At 42.4% G+C, this 22,667-nt stretch overlaps 1 protein-coding gene across 5 annotated transcripts in view; it reads left to right on the top strand.

Annotated features, from left to right (window-relative positions):
- The window catches only part of pik3cd (phosphatidylinositol-4,5-bisphosphate 3-kinase, catalytic subunit delta), a 250,545-nt gene that overhangs the window by 2,665 nt on the left and 225,213 nt on the right, over positions 1-22,667 (top strand). Inside the window, exon 2 of one of the 5 annotated variants that reach the window (XM_073032251.1) lies at positions 10,955-11,096. The exons of the other annotated variants lie outside the window; for them this stretch is intronic. The gene's annotated coding sequence lies outside the window, so the exon portion shown is untranslated. The remainder of the gene's footprint in view (positions 1-10,954; positions 11,097-22,667) is intronic. 5 annotated transcript variants of the gene reach the window in all.

Here is a 22,667-nt window from a genome sequence, read left to right as displayed (position 1 = left end):
AGAGGTCTGTGGCATAAAGAAGGTTGGGACCCCCTGCCCTAATGTATCTACTTCTACCACTACCCCAAGCAGCAAGTTCCGCGTGCTCACTATTCTCTGCGTCAAAAAGTTACCTCTGACATCCCACCTCCTGAATACTATTCTCCAATCATTTTCTGTCTTCTCCTACAAACCATTTTTGATCTGGGGGAGAATCTCTGGCTGTCCACTTGATCTGTGCCTCTTGTCATCCTGTCCACATCTGTCAAGTTGCCTCTCCTCCTCCACTCCACAGAGAACACCTCGCTCCACCTACCCTCAAAAAGACATGTTCTCAAATCCAGCTTGACTGGAAAGTGTTGACAGAATGTTGCTGTGCAGGGTAATCTGGGTTTCTTGCACACGAAACAGAAAGCAAAGTGTGAACAAATAGTAAGGGAAGGCAAATGGAATGTTGGCTTCCGTTTGCAAGGTGGGTGGAGATCAAAGGTACAGAAGTCAAATACTTTGCTGTTTGTTCAGTATTTCTTGTGCAGCTCAGTATTTTCAGGATTGAGGGTGATAACTTCTATAGATGTGTGGTTGACTGGCTGCATCACAGCCTGGTATGGAGAAACTAATTCCCTTGAATGGAAAATCCTACAAGATGTTGTGGATATGGCCCAGAGCAGCACAACTAAAACCCCTCCCCACCACTGGGCACATCTACATGGAGTGTTGTCACCGGGAAAGCAGCACCCATCGTCAGGGACCCCCACCACCCAGGTCATACCCTCTTCTCACTGCTGCCATCAGGAAGCAGGTACAGGAACCTCAGGACTCACACCACCAGGATCAGGAACAGTTACTACCCCCTCAGCCATCAGGATCTTGAGCCAAAGGGGATAACTTCACTCAACTTCACTTGCCCATCATTGAAAAGTTCCCTCCACCTATGGACTCACTTTCAAGGACTCTTCACCTCATGTTCTTGATATTTATTGCGTATTTATTCATTATTATTATTTATTTATTTTTGTATTTGTACAGTTTGTTGTCTTTTGCACACTGGTTGAACGCCCAAGTTGGTGCGGTCTTTCATTGATTCTATTATAGTTATTCTATTATGGCTTTATTGTGTATGCCCACAAGAAAATGACTCTCAGGGTTGCTTCTAATGACATGTATGTATTTTGATAATAAATTACTTTGAACTTTGACCTTTGAAAAAGAGAGCAATGTGGTGAGGTGGTGTTCCTGGGTTCGTGAACATTTCAGAGACTAGCTAACATCTGTTTGATTGCGTTCAGCTATTAGCCAGTGTCCCAATGTGTGTACTTACTGATTCCGTCTGGAATTACAGTGTAAGCTGTGGTAATGACAGAGTGATCCTTTTAATCAGTACACAAATCACTGCCACGTATTGTCAAGAATCAGGAGCAGGATTACGTGGATATCTTACTCAAAGGGGAAAAGGAGCAGGCTGGTGAGAAGAGAAGTGATTTTACGGGGATCACTTCACAGCGCTGTAGTGTAAGATTGGGGTTTGGTTCCTGCCGCTGTCTAAGGAATTTGTACACTCTCCCCATGACCGGGTGGCATCCTCTGGGTGCTCTGGTTTCCAAAGACTTACGGTTAGGGTTAGCGAGTAGTGACAATACTTGCAGGCTGCCCAGCACGATCCTCACTGATTTGATTTGACACAAACAACGCACTTCACTGTATGTTCTGAAGCGCACACGACAAATAAGGCTCTGGTATTGAATTTAAATGTATAACACTCACCTTAAACGTAACACAAGTTGTTTATAATTTCCGGTAATAGATATTTGAAACTTTTCACATGAAGTTCCATTCCAAGGTTTAGCCTACTTGGGAGAGAGGGAAATATTAAAATTGTGCATTATTTTTCTGGAATCAAGTCACTGCGTTTCAATCCTCATCAAAGTAAAGCAGAGTTTGGCTGATGAAGTGGATGCTAAAGGGTAATTTGACTTGAATAATATATATATTTCTGTTCTATTTGAGGGCTGAATTTAGACTAAATCAGGTTTTCATATATAAATATATTATTTAAATATAGTCATAGAAAAGTACAGCACAGAAGCAGGCCCTTTGGCCCATCTTGTCCGTGCCAAGCCATTTAAATTGCCTACTCACATCGACCTGCACTGGGACCATAGCCCTCCATACCTCTGTCATCCACGTACTTATCGAAACTTCTCTTAAACGTTGAAATCAAGCTCACACACGTCACTTGTTCTGACAACTCATTCCACACTCTCACCACCCTCTGAGTGAAGATGTTTCCCCTTATCTTCCCATTAAACTTTTCACCTACACCCTTAACCCATGACCTCTAGTTCTAGTCTCACCCAACCTCAGTTGGAAAAAGCCTGCTTGTATTTACCCTATCTGTACCCCTCATGATTTTGTATACCTCTATCAAATCGCCTCTCAATTATCAATGTTCTAAGGAATACCATCCTAACCTATTCAATCCTTCCTTATAACTCAAGTTCTTCAGACCTGGCAATATTCTTGTACATTTTCCCTGTATTCTTTCTACCTTATTTACATCTTTCCTGTAGGTAGGTGACCAATACTCCAAGTTAGGCCTCACCATCGTACAACTTCGACATAACATCCTAATTCCTGTACTCAATACTTTGATTTACAAAGGTCATGTGTGCCAAATCAGAGTTTCTGATGAGTTATAAATATTATATGGATTAAAAAAATTTGGTTGCACGCACTTGTTGCTGTAAAAAAGATTTTGACTATTTCTGAAGATATGTTTGTTCAAGGTAGCACATTGTATTGAGAATTACTGGCAACTGTAAAGGATTCATATTGAATGTATGTTGCTGACTAAATTATGATGTTTGTGGAATGATCTATCTGACTATCTCTTGCAATATGAAGCAAAAAAGGAATTGAGTTAGTTTTGCATGTTGAATCATTTATTTTTTTCCAGAAATGCCTCAGTTTTGTTTGTTTTGTTATATTAAAAGGAAAAATTTGTTCCAGCAAAACTTTAACTATATTCAGTGGCCATTTTTGGTACAGTACCTCCTGTACCTAATGAAGTGGCCACTGAGTGTATGTTTCTGGTCTTCAGCTGCTGCAGCCCATCCACTTCAAGGTTCGACGTGTTGTGCATTCAGAGATGCTCTTCTGCACACCGCTGTTGTACTGTGTGGTTATCTGAGTTACTATCGCCTTCCTGTCAGCTTGAACCAGTCTGGTCGTTCTCTCTCATTGACATGGTGTGTTCACCCACAGAACTGCCGCTCACTGAATGTTTTTGTTTCTCGCAGCATTCTCTGTAAACTTTGGAGACTGTTATGTGTATAAATCAATCAATCAATCAATCCCAGGAGATCAGCAGTTTCTGAAATACTCAAGCCACCCTTTCTGGCACCAGCAGTCATTCCACGGTCAAAATCACTTAAATCATATTTCTTTCCCGTTCTGATGTTTGGTCTGAACAACAACCGAACCTCTTGACCATGTCTGCGTGCTTTTATTTTAGAAGTGCAGTGCTGTAGTACTTTAACAAACCTTACTCGCATCCTTAAAGATCCCATTATCCAAATAACTGTTTTTAAATGTCTGGGTAGTTGATGAATAATGCACGGTACTCTGGAAGATAAAATCAATTCAGAGAGGTACTTTAAAAGCACACACACACTACCCAAGCATGAGACTCTCCTGCCAAATACAAATACATCCAGGAAACAGTGACTCAACATATTCTGTTGGTTATTAAGGGATGAGTTAGAAAGATTTTCCTTAAAAGGACAGTAAATTGGGCTCTCTGTTTCTTATTTGTGTGTCCTGTTTGTGCAAAAAGGCTGGAAATTAGAAAATAAGTCAAGCTTTATCCTATTATAAACTGCAGGGTGCTTTTCACTCTGTTGGCAGAGCTTTCCATTCTCGCTCTGACCATCCCCAGGTTTTTTATAATTCACAGTGCCTGAACGTCCGGGCTGGGATTTTGTTTTCTCAAACACAGTTGCTTTCAGTAGAAAGCCAGACTTCACAGGATGTACACGGATAAATATCAGAGTCGGGTTTATTATCACTGACATATGTCATGAAATGTGTTCTTTTGCTGCAGCATTACAGTGTAATGCATAAAAATATTATAATTTACAATAAGAAATTTAATGGATTCCAGTTAATTAGGATGCATTGGGACTAGTACATGTTTCCCCAATTAAGCCAAAGTTTTATGGAAATAGTTAAAAATGTATAAAAAAGACAAACCCCTAGTCAATGGAGTAATAAATTAAGTATTTAAATGAAATACAGAACAAATTAGAACAGTAACCATACTATTACTACAGTAACAGTAACCATACTATTACTACAGTACTATAAAACTCTAGCTGATGGAGGAGTTCTTCCAGTCTATGCTGCCACGTTCTATTGTTTGACTAAATGAACAAAATCAGTGCAGACATCTAATGTAGATAATGGACTAACTTCATACAATGTTTTCAACATTGAAGATTTCCTCCAAATCTTTGTTTTCATTGTAACATTCAAGATGATCACCAATACCTTCAAATTCTTCATAGTTCCTAACTTGTTGAAGTAGTGAAGTCATTTCATTTTCGCTCCCGGCCATTTCTGATGTCTCCAGACTTGAATGCTTGAAACTGCAGTGAACAGAACAGTTCTGAAATGCCTTGCTGTTTATTTTTCGCCAAAAATCACTGTTTTGAATACAAACACACAGCTGACGCTATTTAAAATCAGTTTGCTGTAAGTATGGTGTAGTGTTTACCAGCCACACAAGTGCTCGCAACTGACAGTTGTCAGAAACTTCAACAACAGTCTCAAGTTCTAATTGAGCAGCATAGTGTTCCAAATAAACAAAGGAAACACTGGCTTTTTTTTATTGATTAGCTTTTATTCTTTGAGGGTTGTCTCAGTTAAGTGGCTGTCCCAATTAACCACTGGCCCAATTAACTGGAATCCACAGTATTTAAAGAAGAGAGCAAAATAAATACTGAGGTAGTATTCAGCAGTTCATCGCCCATTGGATGGTGGAGGGGAAGAATCTGTTCCTAAAGCATTGAATGTGTATCTTCAGGCTCCTGTACCTCCTCCTTGATAGTAGCAATGAGTGAAGGACGTGGCCTGGGTGGTGAGAATCTTTAATAGTGGATGTAACCTTTTTGAGGCTTTGCCTATTGAAGGTGTCCATGATGGTGAGGAGACTAGTGCCCTTGATGGAGCAGGCTGAGTTTACAACCTTCTGCAGCTTTTTCCACTCCCGTGCAATGGCCCCTCCGTACCAGACCAGCCAGAATGCTGTCCGCGGCACCTCTGTAGATATTTGCTAGAATCTTTGGTGACATACGAAATCTCCTCTAACTCTAAATTAAATATTGCCGCTGGCATGCTGTCTTAATAATCGTGTCAATATGTTGGAGCAGCAAGGACGTGTCCTTACCTGGGCATTAGATGTAGTTTCAACAACATGGGTGGATTTATTCTCCTTGCACCCTCGGTTTGTCTATGTCCCTGAGACTTCCTTTCATTCCTCAGGACATGAGATTTGTTTAAACATGGGATGAAAGTACATCTCACACTCTTTTTGGCCATCTCTTTCTTTATTTTAGTTGGAAGGGAAGAGAGGAATTCTGAAGCTATGCTGCTGTTTAATATAAAGCGATGTAGGGCCCATGGTATAACATGGTCGGCAGTGTTCTTTCCAATAGCCGTATTGCTTTGGAGTTCTGGACCTATGAACTCACTTTCAAGGTCTTTACAACTCATGTTCTCTGCATTATTTATTTCTGTATTTGCACAGTTTGTCGCCTTTTGCACATTGGTTGCTTGCCAGTCTTTGTGTGTAGTTTTTCATTGATTCTGTTGTTTTTCTTTGTTCTGTGAATGAATTCAAGAAAATGAATCTCAGGGTAGTGAATGATATACATGTACTCTAATAATAAATCTACTTTGAACTCTGAAGTTTGATAAGTTCTAGCTGATTTCCTAATTTGGACAAAAGTTGTTTTTGCTCATTGAATTGCATTGTGGTTCAGTTACTAATCAGTAATCGATGGTCCAAAATAGTGATCAAATCCTACCAGGAGAGATGGGAAATTTTAAAAATCAGTTAATCTAACATATCTGGAATGCAAAGTTAGTTGCTTGGAAATTCAGCCACAGTCAGCAGTGCCAAATGTGCGCTAAAGTAATTGAAATGATGTTTGGAGTCAGAGACAGAGCATGGAAATGGACATTTGGCCGACTAATCTCCATAGAAACCGTCAACCACTAACCTGAAATTAATTCCATTTTTATTCCCACATCCCCCATTCTCATCAGCTTCCCCAGATTCCATTCTCCTACAAACTAGGGGCAATTTACTACAGCCAGTTAACCCATGAACCCACACGTTTTTGGGTTGTGCATGGAAACCAGGGTAACTGGAGGAGCTATCCCGGGGGAGAGCGAGCAAACTCCACACAGACTGCACTCAAGGTCAGGACTGAACCTGGGCCTCCGATGAAGGGATGCTTGACGGGAAACAGAGCACAACATGAAAAAGTAATTTTAAGATGCATCTAGTGCCAAGAACCCAGGGTGAATTTCTAGGAACATATCTATAATGATCTGGAAAGCTGCCATATTGCCCTAAAAGCTCGGATGGTCCATTAATATCTTTTAGGGAAGGAAGTTGTCACAAGAGTCCAGACACAATGCATTCTCATCTACTTGTTGTTGCCTTTGAATAATTGAAAAGAAATTGGGAAGAGCCAATGAATGAAGGTTTAGCTGAAGATGTTATCATTCTGTAAATGAATTTTTAAAAAAGCCTATGCTGCTTTTCTAAGATACAGAAGCAGTTCCAATGACATCACATCCAATGGGAAAACTTATTTGTAAAAATATAATGCAGTGCAACTTCTTCTGCAAATAAAGACAACATAGGACCAGATTTCTGTAGTGGGTCACTCAATTGTGTCTTCACAAGGTTGGATTTATGGTGATCACTCAATTCTGATCTGTACATAGAACATGAAATAGTACAAGCCCTTTGATCCACAAAGTTGTGCTATCCTTTTTAAACCACACTAAAATCAATATAACTCTTCCCCTCCACATAACCACATAACCATATAACAATTACAGTATGGAAACAGGCCACCTTGTCCCTTCTAGTCCATGCCGAACGCTTACTCTCACCTAGTCCCACCGACCTGCACTCAGCCCATAACCCTCCATTCCTTTCCTGTCCATATACCTATCCAATTTTTTTTTAAAATGGCAATATCGAACCTGCCTCTACCACTTCTACTGGAAGCTCATTCCACACAGGTACCACTCTCTGAGTAAAGAAGTTCCCCCTTGTGTTACCCCCAAAGTTTTGCCCCTTAACTCTCAACTCATGTCCTCTTGTTTGAATCTGCCCTTCTCTCAATGGAAAAAGCCTATCCACATCAACTCTATCTATCCCCCTCATAATTTTAAATACCTCTATCAAGACCCCCCTCAACCTTCTACGCTCCAAAGAATAAAGACCTAACTTGTTCAACCTTACTCTGTAACTTACGGTAGGTGCTGAAACCCAGGTAACATTCTAGTAAATCTCTGTACTCTCTCTATTTTCATAGTCCTCCATTTTTCTATTAGTCATACATCTATCTAAGAATAACAACAGAAATAGTAATATAGTGATTATAGTATGTTATCAGGGACCCCACCACCCAGGGCATGCTCTCTTCTCGTGGCTGCCATCAGGAAGAAGGTGCAGGAACCTTAGGACTCACACTAACAGGTTCAGGAACAGTTCTCACCCCTTTACCATCAGGTTCTTGAACTAAAGGGGATAACTTCACTCAACTTCAAGCGCCCCATCACTGAAATGTTCCCACAGCCTATGGACTCAGTTTCAAGGACTCTCCATCTCATGTTCTTGATATTTATTGCTTATTTATTATTATTATTTCCTTTCTCTTTGAATTTGTCCGGTTCATTGTCTTTTGCTCACTAGTTGGATGTCAAAATTGGTGCGGTCTTTCATTGATTCTATTGCGGTTATTGTTCTATTATGGATTTATTGAGTATGCCCACAAGAAAATGAACCTCAGGGCTGTATATGGTCTCATATATGTACTTTGATAATAAATTTACTTTGAACTTTGGTTAAGTTGCTTGGCCAATTGATTGTAGGTCCTCAATGATGTGGTGTTTTATTAACTGCTCTCTGTAATGCCCTAACAAATCCTTCAGTTTAGGTAAAATGATGCTGATGAAGAGTTGTTAATTGAAAAATTAATTCTAGAACTTCCTTCACTGATGCTGCCTGACTTTATGAACATTCCCAGCATTAACGCTTTATCAGTCAGGGTACAAGGAACATAGAATGTTGTACAGTATTGACTGGTCCTTTCAGCCCATGATGTTGTACCGATGCTTCAACCTACTCTAAGATTAATCAAACCCTTCCCTTGCACATAACCTTCCATTTTCTATCATCCATGTGCCTATCTAAGAGTTTCTTAAATGCCCTTAATGCACCTGCTTCTACCACCTACACCTGTTCCACACACCTATCCCTCTCTGTGTAAAGAACTTATCGCCAACATTCCATCTATACTTTCCAACAGTTGCCTTAAAATTATGTCCCCCTCGTATTTGCCATTTCCACCCTGGGGGAAAAAACTCTGCCTATCCACTCGATCTATATCTCTATCATCCTTCTTCACTCCAAAGAGAATATCCCTAACTCACAGCACCTTTTCTTATAAGACATACCCTCTTATCCAGGCAGCGTCCTGGTAAATCTCCACTATGCCCTCCCCAGAACCTCCACATCCTTCCTATAATGAAGAGACCAGAATTGAACACAATACTCCAAGTGTGGTCTGACCAGGGTTTCATAGAGCTGCAACATTACCTCACAGCTCTTGAACTCAATCCCTTGACTAATGAAGACCAAGACACCATATGCACTTCTTAACCTACCAACTTGTGCGGCAACTTTGAGAGAACTATGTACATAGAGCCAAGATTCCCTCTGTTCCTCCACACTGCCAAGAACCCTGTAAGTCTGCCTTCAAAGGGATTCTCTTCACACTTCTCTGGGTTGAACTCCATCTGCACTTCTCTGCCTAGCTCTGCATCCTGTCAATGTCCCACTGCAATGTATGTCAACCTCCTACACTATCCACAACACCACCAAGCGTTGTGTCATCTGAAGTTCCATAATACAGAAAAGATGTAGAACAGTGTATCCATCTGGTTGTAGAATTCCCATGGCACTATTTGTACATACAGGAAGTTCTCATGGTGTGCTGGCCTGTGTTGAATTATTCAACCATTAGCTGAATAAAAAGATTATCCGGTCATTAGTTGTTGCTGTCTTTGTGGAATTCCACCGAGCATTATTAGCTGCTAAATAATTGCTGTTCTTCAGGGGTTAATGGCAGGATTCTTTTCGGTGTGGAGGAACAGGGGGATCTTGGGGTCCACGTCCATGGATCTCTCAAGGTTGCCGCGCAAGTTGTTTGGGTGGTTAGAGGACATATGGTGTGTTGGTCTTCATTAGTCAAGGGATTGAGTTCAAGAGCTGTGAGGTAATGTTGCAGCTCTATGAAACCCTGGTTAGACCACACTTGATGTATAGTGCTCAGTTCTGGTCTCCTCATTATAGGAAGGATGTGGAAGCTTTAAAGAGGGTTCAAAGGAGGTTTGCCAGGACGCTGCCTGGATTTGAGGGTAGGTTGAATCAGTTAGGGCTTTCCCCTTTGGAATGAAGCACAGCTGGAGTTGTCAGCCAATGTCTTTTCTCCCCCAGGGAGGAAATGGCTAATACGAGAAGGCATAGTTTTCAGCTGATTGGAGGAAAGTAGAGGGAGGAAGTCAAAGTTAGTTTTCTTTTTACAAATAGAGTGGTGGGTGCCTGGAATGTGATGGTAGAGTCAGATATATTAGGGACATTTGAGAGGTCCAGATAGACACAGAAAAATGGAGGGCAGTGCAGGAGAGAAGAGTTAGATTGAATAGGTTAAAAGGTCAGCACTAACATAGTGTGCTGAAGAGCCTGTACTCTTCTACGTTAATTGGCTGTGAACCATTCTGGGATACCTTGAGGATGTGATGGATGTCATATAAATGTGTGAAGCCATTCAGGGAGATATTTAGTATAGGTTGCCTCTGAAAAACAATGATAGTTTATGCATTTTTCAGATATTAACTCTAATTTTGCCCAAATTTAACACATTTTTGTTTAAGCAGAAGATATTGGAAACACTCGAAGTCATAATATTTCTTCCATTTTCATTTTTTTTTACTTTGGATTTTGAGTATTTGCTGTTTGTTGGCTTTGAAAGTTTGCATTCTTGATGGTCTCAGTTTCTAGGGGAAACCCTGAAACTTTCCCCTAGGATCTGTTGTGCCCAATGTACAACACTTTCGATTTTCGATTCTGCTGAGGTCAATGGAGCTGAGTTTCTGAAACACTACATTTAACATCGCCACTCGACAGACAAATGTCTTCTCAGTTTCTTCACTTATTTTCAAAGAATTTATTCTTTCCACATTTGAACATTGTGTACAGTTTGAAAGTGTATTTCCTCAGCAATTTTGCTTTGTATTTTATTTGAAACATTTATTTGAAATTGCAAGGTCACTTTGAGCAATTAAACAAATATAGCAGTGAAGTTTTAAAAGCATTTTTTAGATAACATTGCTCATTCAAATTCCCTTCTGTATTTACTTCCTATAAACTGTTGGGAGTGATTTTCCATATCTGTACCAGTATCTTTTACAGAGAGTCTTCTGATGTACACTTTACTTAATAAGCTTTGGTAATAACTTTGCAAGTTAAATATGTAATTTAGTATAACAAGCAAACATTAGAACTATAAACTTGGCGACTGGTACTATGCACTCAGTGACATCTTTATTTGCTACTTCCTGCACCTAATAATTTGAGGATTGAGTGTATATCTGTTATCTTCTGCTGTAGCCCATCCACTTCAAAGTTCAACGTGTTTTCCGATCAGAGATTCTCTTCTGCGCATCGCTGTTGTAACGTGTGGTTATTTGAGATACCGTCGCCTTCCTGTCAGCCTCAACCAGTCTGGCCATTCTCCATGAGACCATAAGACGTAAGTGCAGAACTAGCCTATTTGGCCCATTGAATCTACTCCGCCATTCAATCATGGCTGATCCTTTCCCCCTCCTCAGCTCCACTCCCCTGCTTTCTCCCCGTAACCTTTGATGCTGCGGCCAATCAAGAATCTATCAATCTCTGCCTTAAATACACCCAACGACCTGGTCTCTACAGCTGCCTGTGGTAACAAATCCCACAAATTCACCACTCTCTGGCTAACGAAATTTCTCCACATCTCTGTTTTAAATGGATGTCTCTTTATCCAGAGGCTGTGCCCTCTTGTCCTAGACTCCTTCAGCATGAGAAACAACCTTTCCACATCTACTCTGTCTAGGCCTTTCAACATTCAAAAGGTTTCAATGAGATCTCCCCCCCTCCCTCATTCTTCTAAATTCCTGCGAGTACAGGCCCAGAGCCATCAAATGTTCCTTGTATGATAACCCTTTCATTTCTGGAATCATCCTTGAGAACCTCCTCTGACCCCTGCACATCTTTTCTTAGATAAGGAGCCCAAAATTGTTCACAATACTCATGGTGAGGTCTCACCAGTGCCTCGAAAGGCCTCAGCATCACATCCCTGCTCTTGTGCAGTATTCCAAACCTCTTGAAATGAATGCTAACATTGCATTTGCCTCCCTCACCATTGACTCCAAGTTAACCTTGGGTGTTCTGCACAAGGACTCCCAAGTCCCTTTGTATCTCAGATTTTTGGATGTTCTCACTGTTCAGAAAATAGTCCGCCCATTTATTTCTTCTACCAAAGTGCATGACCATGCATTTTCCAACACTGTATTTCATTTGCCACTTTCTTGCCCATTCTTCCAATCTGTCTAAGTCCTCCTGTAGCCTTCCTGTTTCCTCAGCACTACCTGTCCTTCCAGCAGTCTTTGTATCATCTGCAAACTTGGCTACAAAGCCACCTATTCCATTATCTAAATTGTTGATGTACAGCATAAACAGAGGTGGTCCCAACACCGCCCCCTATCGAGCACCACTACTCACTGGCAGCCAACCAGAAAAGAATCCTTTTATTCCCACCTGCTGCTCCTACCAATCAGCCAATAGTCTAACCATGCTAGAAATTTTCCTGTCATACCATGGGCTCTTAACTTGGTAAGCAGCCCCATGTGTGTCTCCTTGTCAAAGTCCAAATATACAACATCCACTGCCTCCCCTTTATCCATCCTACTTGTAAACTCCTCAAAGAATTCCGACAGATTCATCAGACAAGAGTTTCCCTTGAGGAAACCATGCTGACTTTGTCCTAGCTTGTCCTGTGTCACCAGATACTCCATAAACTTCACCCTTAACAAATTGAATCCCAACCACTGAGGTCAGCCTAACTGGTCTATAATCTCCATTTCTGCTGCATTTCTCCTTTCTTAAAGAGTGGAGTGAGTGATTTTCACTTTTGCAATTTTCCAGTCCTCTGGAAACATCCCAGAGTCCAACGATTCTTGAAAGATCATTACTAATGCCTCTCACAATCTCTATCATATACATCCTTCAGAACCCTAGGGTGCAGTTCATCTGGTCTAGGTGAATTGTGCACCTTTAGGTCTTTCAGCTTTTTGAGCACCTTCTCCCTTGTAACAGTAACTGCACCCACTTCTCTTCCCTCACACCCTTCAGCATCTGACACACTGTCAGTGTCTTCCACAGTGAAGATTAGTGCGAAATATTCATTTAGTTCATCTGCCATCTCTTTGACCCTGCTATTATTTCTCCTGCCTCATTTTCTAGTGGTCCTATATCCACTCTCATCTCTTTTATTTTTATATGCTGTACTTGAAAAACTTTCTTCTATCCACTTTGATATTGTTTGCTAGCTTCCTTTCATATTTCATCTTTTCCCTCCTAATGATAATTTTATTTGCTTACTGTAGGTTTTTAAAACATTCTCAATCCTCTATCTTCCCGCTAAATTGTGCTTCATTGTATGCCCTTTCTTTTGTTTTTACATTAGCTTTGACTACCTTTGTCAGCCACAGTTGTACTATTTTGTCATTTGAGTACTTTATTTTTGGAATATGCCTATCCTGCACCTTCCTCATTTTTCTCAGAAACTCTAGACATTGCTGCTCTGCTGTCATCCCTGCTGGCATCTCCTTCCAGTTTACTTTGGCCAACTTCTCTCTCACGGCACTGTAATTTCCTTTACTCCACTGAAATACTGCTATGTCAGACTTTACTTTCTCCCTATCAAATTTCAAGTTGAATTCAATCATATTGTGATCACTGTGTCCTAAGGGCTCTTCCACCTTAAGCTCCCTAATCACCTCCGGTTTATTACATTACACCCAATCCAGTATAGCTAATCCCCTATTAGGCTCAATTACAAACTGCTCTAAAAAGCTATCTTGTAGGCATTCAACAAATTCGCTCTATTGAAATCCCTTACCAACCTGATCTTCCCAATCTACCTGCACGTTAAAATCTCCCATGACTATCATAACATTGCCCTTTTGACACATCTTTTCTATTTCCTGTTGTAATCTGTAGTCCACATCCCAGCTACTGTTAGGAGGCCTGTATATAACTGCCGTCAGGGTTCTTTTACCCTTGCAGTTTCTTAACTCAACCCACAAGGATTCAACATCTTCCAATCCTATGTCACATCTTTCTACTGATTTGATGCCATTCTTTACCAGCAGAGCCATGCCACCCCCTCTGCCTACCTTCCTATCCCTCCAATACAACATGTAACCTTCGACGTTCAGCTCGCAACTAAAACCATCCTTCAGCCACAATAACTGGATGGTTTTTGTTTTTCACACCACTCTCTGTAAACTCTAGAGACTGTTGTGCATGAAAATCCCAGATCAGCAGTTTCTGAGATACTCAAACCACCCCATCTGGCACCAACAGTCATTCCATGGTCAAAGTCACTTAGATCACGTTTCTTCCCCATTCTGATGTTTGTTGTGAACACCAACTGAACCTCTTGACCATATCTGCATGCTTTTATGTATTGAGTTGCTGCCACATGATTGGCTGATTAGATACTTGCATTAATGTGCAGATATACCTAATAAAGTGGCCACTGAGCGTACGTATAAGAGCTTCCACTCTTTGGCTCTAAACTCGCAGGCCGATGACTGTGAATCTGGGAGTTTGGGTCTAAGGACTGGAGATTGCGGAGGTGGCCTGCCCTGGGTTTGGAGGGGGGGGGGAGGGGTGTGTGTGTGTGTGTGTGTGTGTGTGTGTGTGTGTGTGTGTGTGTGTGTGTGTGTGTGTGTGTGTGTGTGTGTGTGTGTGTGTGTGTGTGTGTGTGTGGTGAAGGAAGGGTGGGTGTGGAAGGTGGCTTGTCTTGCTATTGTTATTTCTTGTGTTGATCTGTTGAGCATTTGAGGGTATGTTACGTTGGCACTGCAATGCGTGGCGACACTTGCGGGCTGCCCCTTGGCACATCCTTGGGTGTGCTAGTTGTCAATGCAAGTGAGGCATTGCGCTGTGTGCTTCAATGCATGTGTGATAAATCTGAATCTGAGATTCAGAATTACTGAGACTAACAGTAATTGTTGGAGCCATGTGTCTGTTCTCTATCTGCTTTGTATTCTGTGTTGTGCATTTATTATGTTTATTACGGTAACTAGTCACAGGAGTGGGGGATGTGGTAAGGGCAAAGGGAATAAGTTGCGTATTCTTGCACATTTTGAGGCAATTTGTAGCTTGGGACCAGCAGAAGGACATTCTTTGCTGACTGCTGAATAATGCTTAGCTTACTTTTGGGTGTGCATAAGTTTCATTGCATCATGATTGTATGTTTGCTAATTGCTAATAAATGATTGAATAAAGGATTCGACTTTTCGAGCGATCATTGGACCTGGGGGTATGTCATGCAAGCATAACAAGTCTGCAGGATTGCAGCCTTGCGGCAATTGGTTTGATATCGTCACTACAGTAATGGTTGGCCATTTGTAGACACGAGGGACTGCAGATGCTGGAATGAGGAGCGCAAAGAAACAATCTGCCGGAGAAACTCAGCGCATCAGGCAGCATCTGTGGGAGGGAAATGGACAGTCGATGTCTCAGGATAAGACCCTTCATCTGGATAAAGAGCCTCAATATGGAATGTTGACTATCCATTCCACCCCACGGATGCTACCTGACTTGCTGAGTTTCTCCAACAGGTCAATTTTGCTGCGTCTCTCTGCCAGCTTGGATTTCTTAGCAATGCACACAAAAAGCTGGATGTATTCAGCAGGCCAGGCAGCATCTGTGGAAAAGAGTAAACAGTCGACATTTAGGGCTGAGACCCCTCATTCTGATGAAGAGTCCTGGCCCAAAATATCAACTGTTCACCCTTTTCCATAGGTGCGGTCAGGACTGCTGAATTCCTCCAGCATTTTAAGACTGTAAGATACACGAGCAGAATTAGCCCATCGTCTGCTCTACCATTTCATCATGGCTGATCCATCTCGGCCCTAATCTCCTGCCTTCTCCCATATTCCTTCTTGCTCTGACCAATCAAGAATCATTGATTCATCAACCTCTGCCTTAAATATACCTAAAGACTTGGCCTCCACAGCTGCCAGTGGCAACAAATTCCACAGATTCATCACCCTCTGCCCAAAGAAATTCCTCCTCATCTCTTTTCTAAAAGGACACCCTTCTATTCTGAGGCTGTGTCCTGTGCTCCTAGACTCACTCTAGTGTGTTGCTTTGGATGTCCAGTATCTGCAGACTTGCTCGTGTTTAGGATTTCTACCTGTACAGTCTAGCTCGTTCTTCTTTGAGCTTCATTGTACAGTAAACTGGCAGCTTCGTGTCATCCTGATTGTATTGACTCCAAAGAAAGATGAGCTTTATTTGGCACATGCACAAAACAGACATGGAAAAGTGTGGTTTTTGTCAAATCAAATCAGCGAGGACTGTACTGTGAGGAGCCGGGAAATTATACCACACTTCCAGCGCCAACATAGCATGCTCACAACTCACTGACCCTAACCCGAACCCAAACGTCTTTGGAATATGGGAGGAAACCCACATCGTTATGGGGAGAGTGTACGAACTCCTTGCAGGCTGTGGTGGGAATTGAACCCCTGATCACTGCTGTTGTAAACCATTGTGCTGCCCTGTTTTTGTTTTTACATCGCTGTAGCTTGATGAAAAGCTGGAAGAAGCCAGGTAATCCCTGCGGGTTTAGCGCATTTCCAAGCTCACTTTCAAACTAAAGGATCTTGAGAAACCGAGCAGAGTTTGAAAGAAAGAAAGATTAGTTTTATTTGTCACATGTGAACCAAAACATTGAAACGTGCAGTGAAATGCTTCGTTTGTGTCAAGTCAAATCGGCGAGGGTTTTGCTGGGGGCAGACCACAAATGTTGCCGTGCTTCTGATTCAGCATAGCATGCCCACAACTCACTAACCCTAACCTATGTGTCTTTGGACTGTGGGAGGAAACTGGAGCACCTGGAGGAAACCCACACGATCATGGGGAGAACAGAGAACGAACAAATTCATTCCAGACAGCGGCAGGAATTCAAAGTCAAAAGTAAATCAGTTATCAAAGTACATGCATGTCAACATATACACCCCCGAGATGCATTTTCTTGCAGGCATACTGAATAAATCCATAATAGAATAACAATCATAATAAAGTCAATGAAAAACAGCATCCATTGAGCCCCAATCTTCCAATTGCAGGTGCTGTAAAGTTTTATGTTAACTACTTTGCTACCACACTGCCCTGTGCAGAATGTGGCCTTCTGCATCGCTACAGCGAGGTCAGCGCAAGCCCGCGGATCAGCACTGGGCATGTTGGATTCAATATCTGAATTCTACATCTTCAGGTAACTTGGTTTCTCGGTCTAAGGGACTTCCCAACCTCCCTTTCAAGCTATAGGACCTTGAGAAAGCAGGATAGAGTTTGATTTTTGACGGCAAGCACGTCTCGATAGCATTGTAAAAGAAAAATACAGCAATAGAAATCTGAAACAAGAGCAGGAAATGCTGGAGCGATTCAGCAAATCGGGTAGTGTTTGTGGGTGGGGGGGGGGGGGAGAGAGAGAGACCTATTTGTTGCTTCGAAATATTCACTGAGTAGCAACACAGTCCAGTGCCAAGGATTGCCACAGTTCACAGTATTCCAGTTACAGGAATGTAATCCAGTATTCCAGTACAGGAGCACCAGGACGACTGTCAAACTGAGGAACAGCTTCTGCCCTCAAGCTGTGAGACTAATGAATACTTTGTCGCCACCGAGGTCTCGTCACTAGGACAGCAAGCTGTTTGCTGTTTTCCTCTGCTGCACATTTCACGAGCATTTTGAATTAAACTTTATGAACTTATTTGTGGTAGTATTTTATATGCTGTGTGTGATACGTGTGTTGTGGGTACACCGTGATCAGGAGGAACATTGTTTCATGCTGTTGTATATGTCTACAGTCAGATTGAAATAAGCTTGAACTTGATAGCACCATCTGTAAATTTTCCCAGTACTGTAGGTCACACACCTATGCCAAGTTTGAATCTGTTAAGTTCTGTTGCTTTCCCTGCACAAATTAATTAGCCATAAACCACTGAGGAATAGTGATGAGTCCAAAGTAGGAGCGATTCTTTTTATAAACCAAAAAACTAAAAGCCTCACTTGTGACTTGGCCAATTATTTCATCAACCAAGTTTGACTTGTGGGAATGCCGCTTATTTACGAAATGCAGCTGTACGTTTGTGTACGCTGTTTTGCATTCTGTTATCACATGGATCTGATTGTAATCTATTTAGGTGAGCTGATATCAACCCTATCACTTTGTTGAAGTTGTTTTGCAAAGCAGTAGCAAAGAGTTACTGGGTGCATGCTTTAAAGCTCGTATGTGACCAAAAGAAGCCCTCTTTCATGCAGGATAGGTGTTTTGTAAATGATGTAAACAGTATAGACGGTAACTGACTGGAACTCTCGGTAGACCTAATCACTTTAATTTCAGTTTAATCTTCTGATCAATGCATAACTTAGCAATTGAGTCAATGCAAGAGTTCAAGATTTTCCCCCTAGCTCAACAATTAGCACAACACTACTAAGCACAAGCTATAAAAACATACTGTATAAAACTATGAAAGAGATAGATAAGGTTGTGGCAAAATTTTTCCCACTGGAGCTGCGACTGGATCTAAGGGACATATATATCCTTAGGTTTCAGGAGGGTATATTTTCGACAGGGATGAGGCGCAGCTACTCTACCGAGAAAGTAATGAATCGGTGAAATTCTCTGCCCGGGGAAGCAGTAGAGATCACCTCATTAAATATATTTAAGACAATGTATTTTTGGATAGCAGGGGAATTATCAAATGTTGAAAGGCCTTGACATAGTGGATGTGGAGAGGATGTTTCTATGAAAGGAGAGTCTAGGACCAGAATAGAGGGACGTTCATTTAGATCAGAGATGAGGAGGAATTTCTTTTAGTCAGAGAGTGGTGAACCTGTGGAATTAATTGCCGCAGGTGGCTGTGAAGGCCAAGTCATTGAGTATATTTAAGGCAGAAGTTGACAGATTCTTGATTAGCCTGGGCATGAAGGGATACGGGGAAAAGGCAAGAATTTGGGGCTGAGAGGGAAATGGATCAGCCATAATGAAATGACGGAGCAGGCTCGATGGGCCAAATGGCCTGATTCTGCTCCTATATCTTGTGGTCTTATGGCAATTAAGGGTTGTTGGGAAAAGGCAGGTAGGTGGAGCTGAGTCCACAGCCAGATCAGCCATGATTTTATAGAATGGTGGAGCAGGCTCAATGGGCCGAACAGCCTGTGGCTCCTATTTCTTATGTTGAGTAACTTTATAAAAGTAGGAAAGAAAGAAATGCATTTACATAACCTCTTTCACATGACATTCCCATCTTTAAGGAGCAATCCAATTTTTATGCAACACACATACAAAATGCTGGAGGAACTCAGCAGAATGGGCAGCATTTATAGAGAGGAATAAACAGTTGCTGTTTCGGGCCAAGACCCTTCATCAGGAAGCTTCCACAAGCAGTGCTTCAATAAAGATCACGTAACCAGTTCTGGTATTATAAATTGAAGGATAGATATTGTGGAGTCCTGGAGTAATACAGCGTGGAAACAAATCCATCAGCCCATCTGGTCCATGATGACCACAGCATCATCTCTACTAGTCCCAGTAGCCTATGTTCAGCCCATAACCCTCCGAACCCCTCCCCTCCATGTACTTACCCAAGTGCCTCTTAGATGTTGCAATTGTACCTGCCTCCACCACTTCCTCCAGCTGCTCACTCAAGGTACTCGTTATCCTTTGCGTACTGACGTAAAGAAGTCACCTCTCGGTTCTATTCTGAATCCCTCCCCTCTTACCTTGATCTGTACTCTCTAGTTTTGTATTCGACAGCCCTGGAGAAAAGACCCTAACCATCCAACTTGTCCAACTTCTCCACACCCCTCTAAAAGGTCATGTCTCATTCACTTTTACTGGTTGTTAAACTGTGTCCTGATCGGAAAATTCCATTGCACCCACTGTAACTACACACTGTGCCCACATTATTAGGTACACCTGTACACCTCGTTAATATAAATATCTATTCAGTCAATCATGCGGCAGCAACTCAGTGCATAAAAGCATGCAGACATGGTCAAGAGGTTCAGTTGCTGTTCAGACATCAGAATGGGGAAGAAATGCGATTTAAGTGACTTTGACCGTGAAGTGATTGCTGGTGCCACACGGGGTGGTTTGAGTATCTCAGAAACTGCTAATCTCCTGGGAATTTCACGCACAACAGTCTCTAGTGTAGAGTTTATAGTTAATGGTGTGTAACCACAAGACATCCAGGGAGTGGGAGTTCTGTGGGTGTAAACACCCTTGTTAATGAGAGAGGTCGGAGGAGAATGGCCAGACTGCTTCAGGCTGACAGGAAGGCGACAGTAACTCAAATAACCACACGTTACAACAGTGACAGACAGACAGATAGACATACTTTATTGATCCCGGGGGAAATTGGGTTTCGTTACAGTCGCACCAACCAAGAATAGTGTAGAAATATAGCAATATAAAACCATAAATAATTAAATAATAATAAGTAAATTATGCCAAGTGGAAATAAGTCCAGGACCAGCCTATTGGCTCAGAGTGTCTGACACTCCGAAGGAGGAGTTGTAAAGTTTGATGGCCACGGGCAGGAATGACTTCCTATGACGCTCAGTGTTGCATCTCGGTGGAATGAGTCTCTGGCTGAATGTACTCCTGTGCCTAACCAGTACATCATGGAGTGGATGGGAGACGTTGTCCAAGATGGCATGCAACTTGGACAGCACCCTCTTTTCAGACACCACCATCAGAGAGTCCAGTTCCACCCCCACAACATCACTGGCCTTACGAATGAGTTTGTTGATTCTGTTGGTGTCTGCTACCCTCAGCCTGCTGCCCCAGCACACAACAGCAAACATGATAGCACTGACCACCACAGACTCGTAGAACATCCTCAGCATCATCCGGCAGATGTTAAAGGACCTCAGTCTGTGCAGAAGAGCATTTCTGAATGCACAATACATCAAACCTTGAAGTGGATGGACATACAGCAAAAAAAACAGTCTGTGGCCACTTTATTAGGTAACTCCTGTACTTAATAAAGTGGCCACTGAGTGTATACAGAGCAGGTCATTGTTAATGTTCCCTTACCTCCTATGTTACAGAATTCTCTCCCTTTCCATGGGATATTTTACTACCAACTGATTGAAATTTTTATTGGAAATGTGAGTAGCTAGCAAGGCGCACAAAATACTGGAGGAACCCAGCAGGTCAGGCTGCGTCTGTGAGACGGGTAACCCTTAGATGCTTCAGGCCGATGCCTTTCATCAGGACTTGTAAGGAACTGGGCAAGAAACCCCAAACATCACTTGCCGAGTTTCTCCATCATTTTGTGTGTGTTGCTCTGGATTTCCATCAATCTGCAAAATTTCTTGTGTAACTAGTAGCTGTATTTTCCCTCCAGTCCCCAGAGGGGTCTTAGAGTCTCCCCAGAGTGTCTCCGAGCACTCAGACTCGGAGAAGGTAAGTGCAACCAAGTACACTGGTGCTGAGGGACGTTTTGCCAATCTTTGATTTTGATTGGTTAACCAGCAGTGAGCCCACTATGGCTATTAGTCATCTTTCTCATAAATGACACGCGGGCTTGCAATGTTGGTTAAATGTGTCAATACCACATCTGTAGACCTGGAGTCAGGAGGATGAAAACAAGCTTCACAGAGTCGAGCAGAGCATGGAAACAAATGCTAACTTGCCCATACCAAGCAATATGTCTATTTCGGCTCATTCCTCTTTATCTGCGTTTGGCCCCATCACCTTTTCCTACCCACTTACCTGCCCCGATATCTTTTCAACATAGTAACTATACTCACCTCTACTCTTCCTCTGGCAGGTTGTTCCATCTACCCACCACTCTCCAAATGAAAATATCCTCCCCCCTCACATTCCCTTTAAATCTTCCCCCTCCCTTAAGCCCGTGCCCTCTGGTTTTAGACTTCAGGTAATGGTGTGATCATAAGATAAAGGCGCATAATTAGGCCATTTGGCCCGTCAAATCTGCTCCGCTTTCAGTCACGGCTGATTTAATTTAGCCCCGTTCTTCCCGAACTCCTTCCCCCTTACCAAGCAAGTACCCATCTATCTCTGCCCAACATATGACCTGGCCTCTGAGGGAACAAACTCCACAGATCCACCATCCTCCGGCTTGGCGGAAGACAAGCTGCATTGTTTTCGACTGCAGACTTCTGCAGCATTCAGGGACTCGGGCTTGGACTGTCTATATTTTGTGTGGCTTTCTATCTGATATCTGCCCTGTGTGCTGTGTGACTGTGGGTACTGTGCTTTGCACCTTGGTCCCGGAGAAGTGCTGTTTTGTTGGGCCGCATTCATGGGTATTTGTGTATGACTGAATGGCAATTGAACTTGAACTTGAAGAAAATCCTCTTCACCTCAGTTCTGAACGGACTCCTTTTATCCTTAGATCCTGGAATCTCCCACTAAAGGAAACATCGTTTCTATGCTTATTCAATCCAGGATTTTCAGTATTTGTAGGTTTCAGTGAGAATCCACCCTCCCCATCCTTCTGAACTGCACTGAACCGTAAGCATTCGCAGTTTATGACGAGTTACTGGTTCTGACTGATTCTCTGGTTGTCGAACAGGACAATGTCGTTGAACAGGATATTATCAATTTAGGGTGAAAAATGACCATGCTGAGCGTATGTTTCAGAGACGGAATGATGTAACAACCATTCTATTTAGCGCATACGAGATTGTAATCGCTCTTCTGTTTACAGCGCGGCGGTGTAGTGGTGGGCGTAGCGCTTTACAGCACCAGCGATCAGGGTTCAATTCCCGCCCCTGCCTGTAAGGAGCTTGTACGTTTTTCCTGTGACGGTATGGGATTCCTCCGGGTGCTTCAGTGTCCTCCCACGTTCCAAACGCGTACGGGTTAGAGTTGGCAAGTTGTGGCCATACATGTGGGCGGCCCCCAGCACACGACTGTTGGTGCTAACGACCAACACAATGCGCGTGACGCCGGGATTCAGTCTGTGACATATGATACAAATTACCTTGTTAGAAATAAGCCCAGATC

The sequence above is a fragment of the Hemitrygon akajei genome, chromosome 29 (genome assembly GCF_048418815.1).
Source record: "Hemitrygon akajei chromosome 29, sHemAka1.3, whole genome shotgun sequence".
Lineage (NCBI taxonomy): Eukaryota > Metazoa > Chordata > Chondrichthyes > Myliobatiformes > Dasyatidae > Hemitrygon > Hemitrygon akajei.
Note: the sequence above shows the minus strand (reverse complement) of the source record. Positions and strands in the feature narration are given on the sequence as shown.